This window comes from Odocoileus virginianus, chromosome 5, assembly GCF_023699985.2.
Source record: "Odocoileus virginianus isolate 20LAN1187 ecotype Illinois chromosome 5, Ovbor_1.2, whole genome shotgun sequence".
NCBI lineage: Eukaryota > Metazoa > Chordata > Mammalia > Artiodactyla > Cervidae > Odocoileus > Odocoileus virginianus.
The window spans coordinates 75,936,513-75,957,310 of NC_069678.1; the positions used below are offsets into that span (position 1 = coordinate 75,936,513).

Sequence of the window (20,798 nt, forward strand, 5' to 3'; positions counted from 1 at the left end):
AGTGGTGTAGCAATTCTCAAACTTAGGGCATCAGAATCACCCAGTATGTTTATTAAAATGCAGTTTCTTAGACATAATATCAGACCACTAAAACAGATTATCAGGCAGTAGGGCTTACAAGTATCTACTGTAAACCACTCCATAAGTGATCTGATTCAGTTTTTCCTTAGACTACTAGATAAATGATGAGCTAATGCATAGAGTGTTTGGTATGCAGTGGGTGAAGATAGAGAGACAACACTGTCTCCTGTTATAGGGAACAGTGTTGGTACTCTGTGCTGACCTTCATTGTCCTGTTTGCCAAAAAGACTTGATTAGGAGATACACACACACACACACACACACACACACACACACACACACATACACACATATATATGGAATATACATATAGATAGGATAACACATAAGCACATTTTTGGGAATCTACTTTACTTTTTGATTATTTTCACTTTTTATTAATACAAGTGTCAGTATAGGCTCCTGACTTACCTTGCCTGGATCTAGGATCAAGTCAATATTCCCACATGGGCCTGCAGTTTAATCTAAGAAGTTCTGGAATCAAGTTCTGGACTATTCTATGCTCATGCCTACACACGGGCTTCCCTGGTGGCTCAGTGGTAAAGAACCCATCTTCTAATGCAGGAGACGTGGGTTTGATCCCTGGGTGGAGAAGATCCCCTGGAGAAGGAAATGGCAACCCACTCCAGTATTCTTGTCTGGAGAGTTCCATGGAGAGAGGAGCCTGGTGGGCTACAGTCCATGGGGTTGCAAAGAGTTAGAGATGACTGAGAGACTGAAAAACATATAAATTATATCTGAAACTGCTTTTCAGACTTTCATGTGCCTATGTATTACCTGGGGGAACTTGTTAAAATATAGATTCTAACTCAACAGGTCTGGGGTGGGGTCTGAGATTCTGTATTTCTAGCAGGTTCCCAGGTAGTGCTGATATTCTTAGTATGGGAACCATAGAGTAAGGTCCTCGATATATTAAAATTCTACCCAAACTAGGGAATGACAAAATAGGCATTCTTATATGCTATATATATAAATATATAAACCACTAGACCATTCAGGTATGACCTAAATCAAATCCCTTACGATTATACAGTGGAAGTGACAAATAGACTCAAGGGATCAGATCTGACAGAGTGCCTGAAGAACTATGGATGAAGGTTTGTGACACTGTGCAGGAGGCAGGGCTCAAGATCATCCCCCAGGAAAAGAAATGCAAAAAGGCAAATTTGTTGTCTCAGGGGGCCTTACAAATAGCTGAGAAAAGAAGAGAAGCGAAAAAAAAAAAAAAAGAAGAGAAGCGAAAGGCAAAGGATAAAAAGAAAAATACACACATTTGAATGCAGAGTTCCAAAGAATAGCATGGAGAGAAAAGAAACAATAGAATGGGAAAGACTAGAGATACCTTAAAAAAAATCAGTGATACCAAAGGAACATTTCATGCAAAGATGGGCTCAATAAAGGATAGAAATGGTGTGGACCTAACAGAAGCAGAAGATATTAAGAAGAGCTGGCAAGAATACATAGAAAAACTGTACAAAAAAGATCTTCATGACCCAGATAATCACAATGCTGTGATCGCTCACCTAGAGCCAGACATCCTGGAATGCGAAGTCAAGTGGGTATTAGGAAGCATCACTATGAACAAAGCTCGTGGAGGTGACAGAATTTCAGTTGAGCTATTTCAAATCCTAATGATGATGCTGTGAAAGTGCTGCACTCAATATGTCAGCAAATTTGGAAAACTCAGCAGTGGCCACAGGACTGGAAAAGGTCAGTCTTCATTACAACCCCAAAGAAAGACAACGCTAAAGAAAATTTAAACTACAGCACAATTGTACTCATCTCACACTCTAGTAAAGTAATGCTCAAAATTCTCCAAGCCAGGCTTCAACAATACATGAACCATGAACTTCCAGATGTTCAAGCTAGATTTAGAAAAGGCAGAGAAATCAGCGAACAAATTGCCAACATCTGTTGGATCATTGAAAAAGCAACAGAGTTTCAGAAAAACATCTACTTCTGCTTTATTGACTATGCCAAAACCTTTGACTGTGTGGATCACAATAACTGTGGAAAACTCTTAAAGAGATGGAAATACCAGACCACCTTACCTGTCTCCTGAGAAACCTGTATGCAGGTCAGGAAGCAACAGTTAGAACTGGACATGGAACAACAGACTGGTTCCAAATAGGGAAAGGACTACTTCAAGGCTGTATACTGTCACCCTGCTTATTTAACTTCTATGCAGAGTACATCATGCGAAATGCCAGGCTGGATGAAGCACAAGCTGGGATCAAGATTTCCAAGAGAGATATCAATAACCTCACATATGCAGATGACACCACCGTTATGGCTGAAAGTGAAGAAGAATTAAAGAGCCTCTTGATGAAACTGAAAGAAGAGAGTGAAAAAGTTGACTTAAAGCTCAACATTCAGAAAAGTAGGATCATGGCATCTGGTCCCATCACTTCATGGCAAATAGATGGGGAATTAGTGGAAACAGTGGTGGAGTTTATTTTTTGGGGGCTCCAAAATCACTGCAGATGGTGACTGCAGCTATGAAATTAAAAGATGCTTGCTCCTTGGAAGATAAGTTATGACCAACCTAGACAGAATATTAAAAAGCAGAGACATTACTTTGCCAACAAAGTTCTCTCTAATCAAAGCTATGGTTTTTCCAGGAGTCATCTATAGATGTGAGAGTTGGATGATAAGGAAAGCTGAGCACCGAAGAACTGATGCTCTTGAACTGTGGTTTTGGAGAAGACTCTCGAGAGTCCCTTGAACTGCAAGGAGATCCAAACAGTCCATCCTAAAGGAAATCAGTCCTGAATACTCATTGGAAAGACTGATGATGAAGCTGAAACTCCAATACTTTGGCCAGCTAACGCGAAGAACTGACTCATTGGAAAAGACCCTGGTGCTGGGAAAGATTGAAAGCAGGAGGAGAAGGGGACCATAGAGGATGAGATGGTTGGATTGCATCACTGACTCGATGGACAAGAGTTTGAGCAAGCTCCAGGAGTTGGTGATGCAGAGGGTAGCCTGGTGCACTGCTGTCTGTGGGATCACAAAGAGTCAAGATACAACTGAGCGACTGAACTGACTGATATAAATAGGTACAATTTTTCTAGAGGGCAATTTAACAAATCCACTTCTAGAAAATTATTATGCCAGGTAAATAATTCTGGATTTATGTTAATACCCAGTTACCAGAATGTTCATCACAACACAGTTTAGCATTTTTAAAGTCTACAATGTAAAATTTTAAGAGTATGGAAATATTTAAATATATAAGGATATATAGATAGTAGTAAAATGAGTATTCTTTCAAAAATGATACTATAGATCAGAAGTAAAACTCTAAAAATGATCAGGATATATAAAAAAGACAGAGGAATAATCTTGAACAAGTGGCTCACTGGTTAAGTTTAGGAAAATTTGAGCAACAAATTAATGATAGTGATGGATTATAATCTGCTAAATAAAATAGAAATCCATGAATCTATACTGATAATAAAGCAGACATAGATGTTTTTCTGGAATTCTCTTGCTTTTTTTGATGATCTAGCGAATGTTGGCAATTTGATCTCTGCTTCCTCTGCCTTTTCTAAAACCAGTTTGAACATCTGCAAGTTCACAGTTTACATATTGCTGAAGCCTGGCTTGGAGAATTTTGAGCATGTGAGTGAATTTACTAGCGTGTGAGATGAGTGCAACTGTGCGGTAGTTTGAACATTCTTTGGCATTCATTGCCTTTCTTTGGGATTGAAATGAAAACTGACCTTTTCCAGTCCTGTGGCCACTGCTGAGTTTTCCAAATTTGCTGGCATATTGAGTGCAGCACTTTCACAGCATCATCTTTTAGGATTTGAAATAGCTCAACTGGAATTCTATCACCTCCACTAGCTTTGTAGTGATACTTTCTAATGCCCACTTGACTTCACATTCCAGAGTGTCTGGCTCTAGGTGAGTGATCACACCATCATGATTATCTGGGTCATGAAGATCTTTTTTGTATAGTTCTTCTGTGTATTCTTGCCACCTTTTCTTAATATCTTCTGCTTCTGTTAGGTCCATACCGTTTCTGTCCTTTATTGAGCCCATCTTTGCATGAAATGTTCCCTTCATATCTCTAATTTTCTTGAGGAGGTCTCTAGTCATCAGGTGGCCAAATTATTGGAGTTTCAGCTTCAGCATCAGTCTTTCCAATGAACATTCAGGACTGATTTCCTTTAGGATTGGCTGGTTTGATCTCCTTGCAGTCCAAGGGACAGATCAATTAGATGCACTGAAAACTGCAAAGCCTACAGCCAGCATTGGTCAACAAAAAAAAAGTGGAGCAACTTTGAGGAGATGCCTCATGTCCAAGGTAAAGGAGCAGCCCCAGCAAGACAGTAGGAAGGGTGAAATTGCATTTAGAATCAAACCCCATATTTGCCAGAGATGGTCAGAGGGCTCAAACAAACCTTGCGCCCACCAGGACACAGAGACCCCACAGAGACTGAAACAGAACTGTGTTTGAGTGTCTCCTGTGGAGGTCTGGGTCAGCAGTAGACTGCCACATAGGCAAGGGCTCTGGGTACAGCAGATGTGGGTATGGCATAAGCCCTCTTGGTAGAAGTCGCCATTAACCCCACAATAGAGCTGCCAGAACTTACACAGGACTGGGGAAATAGACTCTTGAAGGGTACAAACAGAACCTTGTGCACACCAGGACCCAGGATAAAGGAGCAGTGACCCCACAAGAGACTGACCCAGACTTGCCCATGAGTGTCCAGGAGTCTCCGGTGGAGGCGTGGGGTGGTGGTGGCCTGTTGCAGGGTTAGGGGCACTGAGTGTAGCGGTGCATGCATGGGACCTTTTGAAGGAAGTCGCAATTATAATCTTTATCTAAGCAAAAATGGCTATCTGAGGAGGCCTTACAAATAGCTATGAAAAGAAGAGAAGCAAAAAGCAAAGGAGAAAAGAAAAGATATACCCATTTGAATGCAGAGTTCCAAAGAATAGCAAGGAGAGATAAGAAAGACTTCCTCAGTGATCAGTGCAAAGAAATAGAGAAAAACAATAGAATCTGAAACACTAGAGGTCTCCTCAAGAACATTAGAGATACCAAGGGAACATTTCATGCAAAGATGGGCTCAATAAAGGACAGAAACGGTATGGACCTAACAGAAACAGAAAATATTAAGAAGATGTGTCAAGAATACACAGAAGAGCTATATAAAAAGGGTCTTCATGACCCAGATAATTACGATGGTGTGATCACTCACCTAGAGTCAGTATCCTGGAATGTGAAGTCAAGTGGGCATTAGGAAGCATCACTATGAACAAAGCTAGTGGAGGTGATAGAATTCCAGTTGAGCTTTTTCAAATCCTAAAAGATGATGCTGTGAAAGTGTGGCACTCAATATGCCAGCAAATTTGGAAAACTCAGCAGTGGCCACAGGACTGGAAAAGGTCAGTTTTCATTCCAATCCCAAAGAAAGGCAATGCCAAAGAATGTTCAAACTACCGCACAATTGCACTCATCTCACATGCTAGCAAAGTAATGCTCAAAACTCTCCAAGCCAGGCTTCAACAATACGTGAACCGTGAACTTCCAGATGTTCAAGCTGGTTTTAGAAAAGGCAGAGGAAGCAGAGATCAAATTGCCAACATCCTCTGGATCATCAAAAAAGCAAGAGAGTTTCAGAAAAACATCTACTTCTGCTTTATTGACTATGCCAAAACCTTTGACTGTGGATCACAACAAATGGCGGAAAATTCTTAAAGAGGTGGGAATACCAGACCACCTGACCTGCCTCTTGAGAAACCTGTATGCAGGTCAGGAAGCAACAGTTAGAACTGGACACGGAACAACAGACTAATTCCAAATAGGAAAAGGAGTATGTCAAGGCTGCATATTATCACCCTGCTTATTTAGCTTATATGCAGAGTGCATCATGAGAAACGCTGAGCTGGATGAAGCACAAGCTGAAATCAAGACTGCTAGGAGAAATATCAATAACCTCACATATGCAGATGACACCACCCTTATGGCAGAAAGTGAAGAAGAACTAAAGAGCCTCTTGATGAAAGTGAAAGAGGAGACTGAAAAAGTTGGCTTAAAACTCAACATCCAGAAAACTAAGATCATGGCATCTGGTCCCATCACTTCATGACAAATAGATGGGGAAACAATGGGAACAGTGAGAGATTTCAGTTTTTTTGACTCCAAAATCACTGCAGTTGGTGACTGCAGCCATGAAATTAAAAGATGCTTGCTCCTTAGAAGAAAAGTCATGACCAACCTAGACAGCATATTAAAAAGCAGAGACATTATTTGCCAACAAAGGTCTGTCTAGTCAAAGCTATGGTTTTTCCAGTAGTCATGTATGGATGTGAGAGTTGGATGATAAAGAAAGCTGAGCACCGAAGAATTGATACTTTTGAACTGTGGTGTTGGGGAAGACTCTTGAGAATCCCTTGGACTGCAAGGAGATCCAACCTGTCCATCCTGAAGGAAATTAATCCTGAATATTCACTGGAAGGACTGACGCTGAAGTTGAAACACCAATACTTTGGCCACCTGATGCGAAGAGCTAACTCATTTGAAAAGACCCTGATGCTGGGAAAGATTGAAGACGGGAGGAGAAGGGGATGACAGAGGATGAGATGGTTGGATGGCATCACCAATTCAATGGACATGAGTTTGAGTAAACTCCAGGAGTTGGTGATAGACAGGGAGGCCTGGTGTGCTGCAGTCCATGGGGTCACAAAGAGTCGGGCATGACTGAGTGACTGAACTAACTAACTACAGCCAGCACTGGCCACCAAAAATGTGACCAATTCTTCTCCACAATAACTACCCAACCACATATCATACAATCAATGTTTCAAAAGTTGAATGAATTGGGCTACAAAGTTTTGCCTCATCTGCCACATTCACCTAATCTCTTGCCAATTGATTACCACTTCTTCAAGCATCTTAACAACTTTTTGCAGGGAAAAATGCTTGCACAACCTGCAGGAGGCAGAAAATACTTTCCAAGTTTATTGAATCCCGAAGCATGGATTTTTGCAAGACAGGAATAAACAAACTTATCTCTCATTGGCAAAAATGTGTTGATTTTAATGGTTCTTATTTTGATTAAAAAAGAGCTGTTTTAGCCTAATGATTTAAAATTCACATCTGAAACTACAACTACTTTTTCACCAACCTAGTATAAACAACTCAAACATCTTTCAACTGATAAACAGATAAACAAAATATGATATAGGCATACAATGGAATATTATTCAGCCATGAAAAAGAATAAAATACTGATATATGTAATAACAAGGATGGACCTTGAAAACATTATGCCAAATGAAAAGGTAGATACAAGAGACCATATATTGCATATTTATAAGAAATTCCAGAATAAACAAATCTATAGATATAGAAAGTAGACTAGTATTTGTCTAGGCCTAGGAGGATTGGAGGAAAATGGAGGGTCAGTGATTGCTAAGAGTATGGGGTTTCTTTTAGAGGTGATAAAAGTATTCTAAATTGATTGTGAAGGCTGTTCTACAACTCTGTGAATATCTAAAAACTTCTGAAGTATACACTTTAAAAAGGCAAATTATACATTATGTGAACTATACCAGTAAAGCTGTTAAATATACAACAAAACAACCTAAAGTAAGAAACTTTTAGAAGAAAATTTAGAAGCAAATTCTTGTGACCTAGGGTTAGGCTAAGATTTCTTGGATATGACACTAAAAGCGTTATCCAAAAATGAAAAATGTATAACTCAACAACAAAAAGGAAAACAACCCAATTGAAAAATGAGCAGAAGGCCTAAACAGACATTTCACCAAGGAAAAAATAAAGATGGCTAGTAGGCACAAGAAAAGATGCTCGATACTGCTAATATTAGAGAAATGCAAATCAACTACAATGAGGTACCATCTCACACCAATCAGAATGGCCATCATTAAAAAGTCTACAGTAACAAATGCTGGAGAGGATATGGAGAAAAGGGAACCTTCCACTACACTGTTGGTGGGAATGTGAGTTCGTACAGCCACTGGTAGAAGACAGTATGAAAGTTTCTCAAAAAACTAAAAACGGAATTACCATATGATCCAGCAGTCACACTCCTGGGCATATATTCAGACAAAATTACGGTTCAAAAAAGTACACACACCCCTATGTTCATAGGAGCACTATTCACAATAGTCAAAACATGAAGACAACTTAAATGTCCAATGACAGATGAATGGATAAAGATGACATGGTACATACATACAATGGAATAATAGTCATAAAAATAATGAAATAATACCATCTGCAACAACATGGATGCAACTAGAGATTATCATACTAAGTGAAGCAAGTCAGAAAGAGAAAAACAAATACCATATGATATTACTGCTATGTGGAATTTAAAATATGACACAAATGAACCTATGAAACAAAAACATAATCACAGACATACTAGTGGTTGCCAAAGGGGAGGAATTATGAGGGAGGGATGGTATGGGAGGTTGGGGTTAGCAGATGTAAGCTTTCATACATAGAAGAGATAAACAACAAGGTCTTTTTGTATAGCACAGAGAGCTATATTCAATATACTATGATAAACCACAATGGAAAAAAATATATTAAAAAGAATGTGTATATATGCATAACTAAATCATTTTGCTATGACTTCCTAGGTGGTGCAGTAGTAAAGAATCCACGTGCCAATGCAGGAGATGAAAGAGATGTGGGTTCAATCCCCGGATTGGGAAGATCCCCTGAAGTAGGAAATGGTAACCCACTCTGGTATTCTGGCCTGGAAAATTCCATGGACAGAGAAGCCTGGCAGGATACAGTCTATATAGTCTCAAAGAGTCAGAAAGTATAGAGCGACTGAGCACACACACACACACAAATATGTATAACTAAATTACTTTTCTGTATAGCAGTAATTGAAACAGCATTGTAAATCAACCATCCTTCAATAAAAACAAAGCAAGAAGGAAAAATGGATAAATAAAAACTTATGCTTTGCAAACTCCTCTGTTGACAAGATGAAAGCACAAGTCATCAATTGGGGGAAAATATTTGTAAATCACATCTCTGACAAAAGAGACTTGTATACAGAATATACACTGTAAATTAAACAGAAAGATAATCCAATTAGAAAATGCACAAGAAAGCTGAAGAGACTCTTTACCAAAGAAGATACATGATGGCAAATAAAAATATGAAAAGCTGTTCAACATCATTGCCCATTAAAGAAATAAAAGTTAAAATCACTAAACATATTTAAATGGGCTTCCCCTGATGGCTCAGTGGGTAAAGAATCCATCTGTAATGCAGGATACACAGGAGACATGGGTTCGATCTCTGGGTCAGAAAGATGCCCTGGAGGAGGAAATGGCAACCCACTCCAGAGTTCTTAACTGGAAAATTCCATGGACAGAGGAACCTGGCAGGCTATACTCTATGGGGTTGTAAAGAGTTGAACACAACTGAGGAAATGGCATACACACAAACAAATTTAAATGGCTAACATTTAAAATGCTAAGTATCAAATGATAATGAGGATGTGGAAACATGATTCTCTTACACATTACTGGTGGGTATGTAATATGGTACCATCTGCAAATCAATCTGGGAACTTCTTTTAAAAGTAATCATATTGGGACTTCTTTGGTTGTCCAAATGTTGAGAAGCTGCCTGCCAATGCAGGGGACATGGATTTGACCCCTGGTCTGGGAAGATTCCACATGCCACAGGGCAACTAAGTCTGTGCGCCACAGCTACTGAGCCTGCATGCCCTACATCCTGTGCTCTGCAACAAAGAGAAGCCACTGCAGTGAGAAACCCATGCACAGCAACTAGAGAATACCCTCAGCTCACTGCAACTAGACAAAGCCCATGCACAGCACAAAGACCCAGCACAGCCAGAAAAAAAAAAAAGTACACTTACCGCATGATCCAGCAACTGCATTCCTGGGAATTTATTCTAGAGGAACTAGAACTAATGTTTTCAGAAAAGCCTGTACACAAACAATCATGGCATGCTTATCTTGTAATAGCTCACAACTAGAAACAAATCAAATATTCCCCAGTGGATAAATGGTTAAGCAAACTGTGGTATATCCACACAATGTTATACTACTCAGCAATTAAAAAAGAAAATATTGATACATGCAATGCTATGGAGGGATGTTAAGGGCATTATGCTATGTGATGAACATCCAAGCTCAAAAGGCCATAAAGCTATAGGATTCCATTTATATAAAGTTCTAGAAATGAGGCAATTAGAGAGATGGAGGACAGAATCACAGGTTAAGGAAAAGGAGGGAGGGTGTGACAATAAAGGCTAGTATGAAGGAGTTTCTTCGTGATAATGGAACAGTTCTGTATGTTGATTGTCATGGTGGTTATACAAATCTATATATATGATAAAATGTCATAGAAATATATACAAAAACAACAAAGAGTAAGTATGTGCAAAAGTTGGTAGACTTTGAGTTAGGTCTGTAATCTAAATTTTCTGGTTTTGATAATGTATACTTAAAGGTATAATTTTCATAAAGTATACTTATACAAGGTGTTGTCTTTGGGAAGTGGGTAATTGGTATATAGGGCATCTTTGCAATTTTTTTGCAACTTTTGATTTTCAATTCAGAATAAGATAAAATAAATCAATTGTATTTATATTTACCAACAACAAGAATTGGGAAATAAAAAATTTAAATCAATACTACTTATCATAGCATAAAAACACCTATAAATAGGGCTTCTCTGGTGACTCAGTAGTAAAGAACCCACCTGCCAAAGCAGGAGAGATGGGTTTGATCCCAGGTCTGGGGAGATCTCACATGCTGCAGAGCAACTAAGCCTGTGCACCACAGCTGCTGAGCCTGCGCTCTACACCCTGGGAGCCACAGCTGCCGAGCCTGCGCTCTACACCTGGGAGCCACAGCTGCCGAGCCTGTGCTCTACACCCTGGGAGCCACAGCTGCCGAGCCTGCGCTCTACACCCTGGGAGCCACAGCTGCCGAGCCTGCGCTCTACACCCTGGGAGCCACAGCTGCCGAGCCTGCGCTCTACACCCTGGGAGCCACAACGGCTGAGCCTGTGCTCTACACCCTGGGAGCCACAGCCGCCGAGCCTGTGCTCTACACCCTGGGAGCCACAGCCGCCGAGCCTGCGCTCTACACCCTGGGAGCCACAGCTGCCGAGCCTGTGCTCTACACCCTGGGAGCCACAGCTGCCGAGCCTGTGCTCTACACCCTGGGAGCCGCAGCTGCCGAGCCTGTGCTCTACACCCTGGGAGCCACAGCTGCCGAGCCTGCGCTCTAAAGCCTGGGAGCCACAGCTGCCGAGCCTGTGCTCTACACCCTGGGAGCCACAGCTGCCGAGCCTGCGCTCTACACCCTGGGAGCCACAGCTGCCGAGCCTGCGCTCTACACCCTGGGAGCCACAGCTGCCGAGCCTGCGCTCTACACCCTGGGAGCCACAGCTGCCGAGCCTGCGCTCTACACCCTGGGAGCCACAGCTGCCGAGCCTGCGCTCTACACCCTGGGAGCCACAACGGCTGAGCCTGTGCTCTACACCCTGGGAGCCACAACTGCCGAGCCTGCGCTCTACACCCTGGGAGCCACAACGGCTGAGCCTGTGCTCTACACCCTGGGAGCCACAGCTGCCGAGCCTGCGCTCTAAAGCCTGGGAGCCACAGCCGCCGAGCCTGTGCTCTACACCCTGGGAGCCACAGCCGCCGAGCCTGTGCTCTACACCCTGGGAGCCACAGCCGCCGAGCCTGTGCTCTACACCCTGGGAGCCACAGCCGCTGAGCCTGTGCTCTACACCCTGGGAGCCACAGCCGCCGAGCCTGTGCTCTACACCCTGGGAGCCACAGCCGCCGAGCCTGTGCTCTACACCCTGGGAGCCACAGCCGCCGAGCCTGTGCTCTACACCCTGGGAGCCACAGCCGCCGAGCCTGTGCTCTACACCCTGGGAGCCACAGCCGCCGAGCCTGTGCTCTACACCCTGGGAGCCACAGCCGCCGAGCCTGTGCTCTACACCCTGGGAGCCACAGCCGCCGAGCCTGTGCTCTACACCCTGGGAGCCACAGCCGCCGAGCCTGTGCTCTACACCCTGGGAGCCACAGCCGCCGAGCCTGTGCTCTACACCCTGGGAGCCACAGCCGCCGAGCCTGTGCTCTACACCCTGGGAGCCACAGCCGCCGAGCCTGTGCTCTACACCCTGGGAGCCACAGCTGCCGAGCCTGTGCTCTAAAGCCTGGGAGCCACAGCTGCCGAGCCTGTGCTCTAAAGCCTGGGAGCCACAGCTGCCGAGCCTGTGCTCTACACCCTGGGAGCCACAGCTGCTGAGCCTGTGCTCTACACCCTGGGAGCCACAACTGCTGAGCCTGTGCTCTAAAGCCTGGGAGCCACAACTGCTGAGCCTGTGCTCTACACCCTGGGAGCCACAACTGCTGAGCCTGTGCTCTACACCCTGGGAGCCACAGCCGCTGAGCCTGCGCTCTACACCCTGGGAGCCACAGCTGCTGAGCCTGCGGGCCTCAACCACTGAGGCCCCCGTGTCCTGCCGCCTGTGCTCCACAAGAGAAGCCACTGCAGTGAGAAGCCCATGCGCCACAGCGAACAGCAATCCCTCTTGCCACAACTAGAGAAAAGCCCGCACAGTGATGAAGACCCAGTGCAGCCAAAAATAAGTAAAATTATATTAAAAATACCTATACTTACAAATAAATCTAAAAAAATGTGAAGGACTTCTATACTGAAAACAATGAACTAAAATAAAAGCTTAGCTCAATAAATCGAATTAGTAACTTTAAAGAAGTCAACAAGAATAATATCCTCATAGATTAGAAGAATCAATAATATTAAGATATCCATTCTTCCTGACTTATAGATTCAATGCCAGTCCAATAAAAATTCAAGCAGGCCTTTTTAAAGAACTAAACAAGCTGCTTTCTAAATTTTATGGAAAAACAACTCACCTAGAGTAGTCAAAATATTTTTGAACAAAGAAAAACAAAGTTGGAGGATTTACTATATTTGATTCTATGACATAACACTACAGTAATCAAGACAGAAGAGTATTGTTTAAGAACAAATAGTTTTCTAAAAAGAATATAGAGTTCAACAAATAACCCAATACATATAGAGTAGATTGATTTTCATTCAAAGTGACTAACTAGTTCAATGGGGAAAGAACGTCTTTTTAACAAAATTTTCTGGAATAACTGGATATGCAACTTGACCTGTACTTCACAGACCTAAACATAAAACCCTACACTATATAGCTGAGACAAAAGAAAATATAGACTATTTTTGCAAACTTAGAAAGGTAGATATTTATTAGATACAAATTTCTTTTATCATGCCAGGTATTTTTCCAAGAAAAATACCAAAAGTTTTTACTAAAAGTACACAAATATTTACAGAAGCCTTACTCATACTAGACAAAAACTGAAAAAAAAAAAAAAAACCTCAAATGTCCCTCACTAAGAATACATAAACACGTTATTATATAATCATACAATGGAATTGTTGTTCAGTTGCTAAGTTGTATCCCACTCTTTGTGACCCCATGGACTGACTGCAGCACACCAGGCTCCCCTGTCCTTCACTGTCTTCCAGAGTTTCCTCAAATTCATATCCCTTGAGTTGGTGATGCTATCTAACCTTCATCTGCCACCACTTTCTCCTTTTGCCTTCAATCTTTTCCAGCCTAAGAGTATTTTTCAATGAATCAGCTCTTTGCATCAGGTGGCCAAAGTACAATAGAACACTACTTACCAATAGAAAGAACAAAGTTTTAACATATAAATTAACATAGGTGAATCCTAAAAATTTGTATTAAGTGAAAGCCATATGTAAAAGGTATATATTATACAAATCCATTTGCATGCACAGATTAAAACTAAACTTTGCTGATATAAATCAGAAAGTGCTTGCATGGAATAGTTAGAGGAACTGACTGGAATGGGACATATGGAAACTTTTTCAGGTGTAAATATATTCTGTATCTTGTTTTTAGTGTTGTTTAAATGCATATACAATAGTGGAACACCTAAGGTCTTGCATTCTATTGCTGGCAATTATACATCAATAAAATATTTTAAAAATCATATCAAATTTGACTTCAGTGGTATTCTTCCCCCCAAATCCATAACTAATATAATAATGAGAAAAATATCAGATAAATCCAAAATTGAGGAACACTGTACAACATACATGACAGTACTCTTCAAAGTTATAAGGCTCAGATAAAAAAAGGAAAGATGTAGATACAGTCACAGAGTGGAAGAAATTAGAGATAAATGCAGTGTGTTATCCTGAATTAGGTCTTGAAGAGCAAAAGGAAATTCATGTAAAAGCTGGTGAAACCCAAACAAAGTCTGGAGCTTGGTTACTAGTGATGTATCAATGTTGGTTTCTTCAGTTCAGTTCAGTTCAGTTGCTCAGTCGTGTCCAACTCCTTGAGACCCCATGAACTGCAGCATGCCAGGCTTCCCTGTCCATTGCCAACTCCCAGAGTCTACTCAAACTCATGTCCATTGCACTGGTTTCTTAGTTTTGACAAAAATATCATGGCAAAAAGATTTTTGACATCAGGGGAAATAGGTAAAGTACAAGATAATTCTATACTGTATTACTTTTGTCACTTTCCTATAAATCAAAAACCATTCCAAAAGACTTTACTTAAAAACCATATCATAAAAACATAAAAAATGTTTTCCAATAATAAAAACTAGTATAGGCCAGTAAAGGATTGGACTGGGAGTTTAGAATTAGCAGATGCAAACTGGTATATACAGAATGGATAAACAGCAAAGTCCTACTGTATAGTACAGGAAACTATGCTCAATATCCTGTGATAAACCATAACGGAAAAGAATATGAAAAAGAATGTGTGTATATATATACACTATATATATATATACATACACACATATACATATATATAACTGAATCACTTTGATGTACAGTAGTAATAAATATAACACTATAATTCAACTATACTTCAATGAAAAATGAACTTAAAAAAAAGCTAGTATAAGATGTGCAAGATTTTAAAGTTTTATTTAAAGATATTAAAACCAGTTTTTCTCAAATTGATCTAAAATTGCACTAGAGTTTCCTTCAAAATCCCAAAAGAATATTAGTAAGTGCTACTAGGCAATTGAGCAAACATATGAGAAAGAGTGAAATTGGGTTGCTATTTATACCAAACACAGAAATAAATTCTAGATTGATTAAAGATCTATATAGAAAAAACAATAAAACTCTTAGATGACAACATAGAAGAGTATCTTTATGACTCTGCAGTAGGGAAAGAAATAAATAATAAAGGAAAGGGCTGAGAAATTAGGTTACATTAAAAGTTAAAGAATCTTTTTGTTCATCAAAACACACCATAAAATAATGAAAACAAAAACAGAATCAGACTCAGAGACATAGAAACAAACTTATGGCTACCAAAGGGGAAAAGTTGAGGGGGTAGGGAGGAGGGATAAATTAAGAGTATGGGACTGGAGACTGGTGTGGAGATCATAAAGGCGGGAAGCCTTGGAGAGGAGGGGCGGTCCTAAGATGGCAGAGGAATAGGATGGGGAGACCACTTTCTCCCTGACAAATTCATTAAAAGATCATTTGAATGCTGAGCAAATTCCACAAAACAACTTTTGAATGCTGGTGGAGGATACCAGGCACCCAGAAAGGCAGCCCATTGTCTTCAAAAGGAGATGTTTTATCATTGGTGCAGTATGGATGGAGAAGTCTTGAGACTTCTCAAGAAGTATAAGAATAAGACTGAAAGCCAGAGGCAGGAGGCTTAAATCCAAAACTTGAGAACACCAGAAAACTCCTGACTCCAGGGAACATTAATTGATAAGAACTCATCCAAAAGCCTCCATCCCTACACTGAAACCAAGCTCCACCCAAGAGCCAACAAGTTTCAGAGCAAGACATACCAAGCTAATTCTTGCACAACACAGGAACATAACCCTAAGCATTAAAATACAGGCAGCCAAAAGTCATACCAAACTCACAGACACCTCAAAACTCACTACTGGACACTTCACTGCACTCCAGAGAGAAGAGATCCAGCTCCACCCACCAGAACACTGACGCAAACTTCCCTAACTAGGAAACCTTGACAAGCCACTCGTCCAACCCCACCCACAGGGAGGAACCTCCACAATAAAGAACCACAAACTTCCAGCATACAGAAAGGCCACCCCAAACACAGCAATCTAAATGAGATGAAAAGGCAGAGAAATATTCAGCAGGTAAAGGAACATGATAAATGCCCACCAAACCAAACAAAAGAGGAGATAGGGAGTCTACCTGAAAAAGAATTCAGAATAATGACAGTAAAAATGATCCAAAATCTTGAAAACAAAATGGATAAATATTCTGGAGACAAGGATTGAAAAGATGCAATAAATGTTTAACAAGGACCTAAAAGAAATAAAAAAGAGATAATGAATAATGCAATAACTGAGATCATAAACACTCTGGAGGGAACCAACAGTAGAATAACAGAGGCAGAAGATAGGATAAGTGAGGTGGAAGATAGAATGGTGGAAATAAATGAAGCAGAGAGGAAAAAAGAAAAAAGAATTAAAAGAAATAAGGACAACCTCAGAGACCTCTGGAACAATGTCAAAGGCCTCAACATTTGAATCATGGGAGTCCCAGAAGAAGAAGACAAAAAGAAAGGACGTGAGAAAATACTTGAGGAGATAATAGTTGAAAACTTCCCTAAAATGGGGGAGGAAATAGCCACCCAAGTCCAAGAAACCCAGAGAGTCCCAAATAGGATAAACCCAAGGTGAAACACCCCAATTTACATAGTAATCAAATTAATGAAGCTCAAATACAAAGACCAAATATTAAGCAAGGGAAAAACAACAAATAACACACAAGGGGATTCCCATAAGGATAACAGCTGATCTTTCAACAGAAACTCTTCAGGCCAGAAGGGAATGGCAGGACATACTTAAAGTGATGAAAGAGAAAAAACTACAACCCACATTACTGTATCCCGAAAGGATCTCATTCAAATATGAAGGAGAAATCAAAAGCTTTACAGACAAGCAAAAGCTGAGGAAAATTCAGCACCACCAAACCAGCTCTTCAACAAATGCTAAATGATCTTCTCTAAATAGGAAACACAGAAAAGGTGTATAAACTTGAACCCAAGACAACAAAGCAAATGGCAACAGGATCATACTTATCAATAATTACCTTAAATGGGTTGAATGCCCCAACCAAAAGACAAAGACTGGCTGAATGGACACAAAAACAACACCCTTGTATATGCTGTCTACAAGAGACCCACCTCAAACCAAGGGACACATACAGATTGAAAGTGAAGGGCTGGAAAAAGATATTTCATGCAAATGGAGACCAAAAGAAACCAGAAGTAGCAATACTCATATTAGATAAAATAGGCTTTGAAATAAAGGCCATGAAAAGAGACAAAGAAGGACACTACATAATGATCAAAGGATCAATCCAAGAAGAAGATATAACAATTGTAAATATATATGCACCCAACATAGGAGCACTGCAATATGTAAGGCAAATGCTAACAAGTGTGAAAGGGGAAATTAACCATAACACAATAATAGTGGGAAACTGTAATACCCCACTTACACCTCTGGATAGATCAACTAAACAGAAAATTAGCAAGGAAACACAAACTTTAAATGATACAGTGGATCAGTTAGACCTAATTGATATCTATAGGACATTTCAAATCAAAACAATGAACTTCACATTTTTCTCAAGTGCACATGGAACCTTCTTCAGGATAGATCACATCCTGGGCCATAAATCTAGCCTTGATAAATTCAAAAAAACTGAAATCATTCCAAGCATCTTTTCTGATCACAACGCAGTTTAAGATTAGATGTCAATTACAGGGAAAAAACTATTAAAAATACAAACATATGGAGTTTAAACAACACGGTTCTGAATAACAAACAAACCACAGAAGAAATCAAAAAAGAAATCAAAATATGCACAGAAACTAATGAAAATGAAAACACAACAACCCAAAACCTAGCATTTAAAAGTAGTGCTAAGGGGAAGGTTCATAGCATTACAAGCTTACCTCAAGAAACAAGAGAAAAATCAAATAAATAACCTAACTCTACGCCTAAAGCAACTAGAAAAAGAAGAAATGAAGAACTTCAGGATTAGTAAAAGGAAAGAAATCATAAAAATTAGGGTAGAAATAAGCAAAATAGAAACAGAGGAGACTATAGCAAAAATCAACAAAGCTAAAAGCTGGTTCTTTGAGAAGATAAACAAAATAGACAAACCATTAGCCAGACTCATCAAGAAAAAAAGGGAGAAGAATCAAATCAACAAAATTAGAAATGAAAATGGAGAAATCACAACAGACAGCACAGAAATACAAAGGATCATAAGAGACTACTATCAGCAACTATATGCCAATAAAATGGACAACTTGGAAGAAATGGACAAATTCTTAGAAAAGTATAACTTTCCAAAACTGAACCAGGAAGAAATAGAAAATCTTAACAGACCCATCACAAGCACAGAAATTGAAACTGTAATCAGAAATCTTCCAGCAAACAAAAGGACCAGATGGCTTCACAGCTGAATTCTACCACAAATTTAGAGAAGAGCTAACACCCATCCTACTTAAACCCTTCCAGAAAACTGCAGAGGGAGGTAAATTTCCAAACTCATTCTATGAGGCCACCATCACCCTAATACCAAAACCAGACAAAGATGCCACAAAAAAAAGAAAACTACAGGTCAATATCACTGATAAACATAGATGCAAAAATCCTTAACAAAATTCTAGCAAAGAGAATCCAACAACACATATTAAAAAGATCATACATCATGACCAAGTGGGCTTTATCCCAGGGATGCAAGGATTCTTCAATATTCACAAATCAATCAATGTGATACACCACATTGACAAACTGAAAGATATAAACCATATGATTATCTCAATAGATGCAGAGAAAGCCTTTGGCAAAATTCAACATCCATTTATGATAAAAATCCTCCAGAAAGCAGGCATAGAAGGAACATACCTCAACATAATAAAAGCCATATGTGATAAACCCATTGAAAGCATTTCCCCTAAAGTCAGGAACAAGACAAGGATGCCCACTCTCACCACTACTATTTCACATAGTTTTGGAAGTTTTAGCCACATCAATCAGAGAAGAAAAAGAAAGAAAAGGAATCCAGATTGGAAAAGAAGAAGTAAAACTCTCACTGTTTGCAGATGACATGATCCTCTACATAGAAAACCCTAAAGACTCCACCAGAAAATTACTAGAGCTAATCAATGAAAATAGTAAAGTTGAAGGATATAAAATTAACACACAGAAATCCCTTGCATTCCTATGCACTAACAATGAGAAAACAGAAAGAGAAATTAAGGAAACAATTCCATTCATCATTGCAACGAAAAGAATAAAATACTTAGGAATAAATCTACCTAAAGAAACAAAAGACCTATATATAGAAAACTATAAAACACTGATGAAAGAAACCAAAGATGACTCAAATAGATGGAGAAATATACCACGTTCATGGATCAGAAGAATCAATATAGTGAAAATGAATATACTAACCAAAGCAATCTATAGATTGAATGCACTCCCTATCAAGCTACCAACGGTATTTTTCAGAGAACTAGCACAAATAATTTCACAATTTGTATGGAAATACAAAAACCCTCAAATAGCCAAAGCAATCTTGAGAAAGAAGAATGGAGCTGGAGGAATCAACCTGCCTGACTTCAGACTATCTACAAAGCTACAGTCATCAAGACAGTATGGTACTGGCACAAAGACAGAAATATAGATCAATGGAACAAAATGGAGAGCCCAGAGATAAATCCATGCACCTATGGACACCTTATCTTTGACAAAGGAGGCAAGAATATACAGTGGAAAAAAGACAATCTCTTTAACAAGTGGTGCTGGGAAAACTGGTCAACCACTTGTAAAAGAATGAAACTAGAACACTTTCTAACACCATACACAAAAAGAAACTCAAAATTGATCAAAGATCTAAATGTAAGACCAGAAACTATAAAACTCCTAGAGGAAAACATAGGCAACACACTCTCTGACATAAATCACAGCAAGACCCTCTAGGACTCACCTCCCAGAATAATGGAAATAAAAGCAAAAATACACAAATGGGACCTAATTAAACTTAAAAGCTTTTGCACAATGGAGGAAACTATAAGCAAGGTGAAAAGACAGCCTTCAGAATGGGAGAAAATAATAACAAACGAAGCAACTGACAAAGAATTAATCTCAAAAATATACAAGCAGCTCATGCAGCTCAATTCCATAAAAATAAACAATCCATTTGAAAAATGGGCCAAAGAACTAAACAGACATTTTTCCAAAGAAGACATACAGATGCTAACAAACACATGAAAAGATGCTCAATATCACTCATTATCAGAGAAATGCAAATCAAAACCACAATGAGGTACCATCTCACACCAGTCAGAATGGAGGCTATCAAAAAGTCTACAAACAATAAATGCTGGAGAGGGTGTGGAGAAAAGGGAACCCTCTTACACTGTTGGTGGGAATGCACACTAGGACAGCCTCTATGGAGAACAGTGTGGAGATTCCTTAAAAACTGGAAATAGAACTGCCATAGGACCCAGCAATCCCACTCCTGGACATACACACCGTGGAAGTCAGAACTGAAAAAGACACGTGTACCCCAATGTTCATCACAGCACTGTTTACAAT

The 20,798-nt window shown here is 39.9% G+C and overlaps 1 protein-coding gene across 1 annotated transcript in view; it reads right to left on the reverse strand.

The window, feature by feature from the left end:
* The window catches only part of C5H1orf185 (chromosome 5 C1orf185 homolog), a 43,448-nt gene that overhangs the window by 2,810 nt on the left and 19,840 nt on the right, over positions 1 to 20,798 (reverse strand). The window lies entirely within an intron of this gene.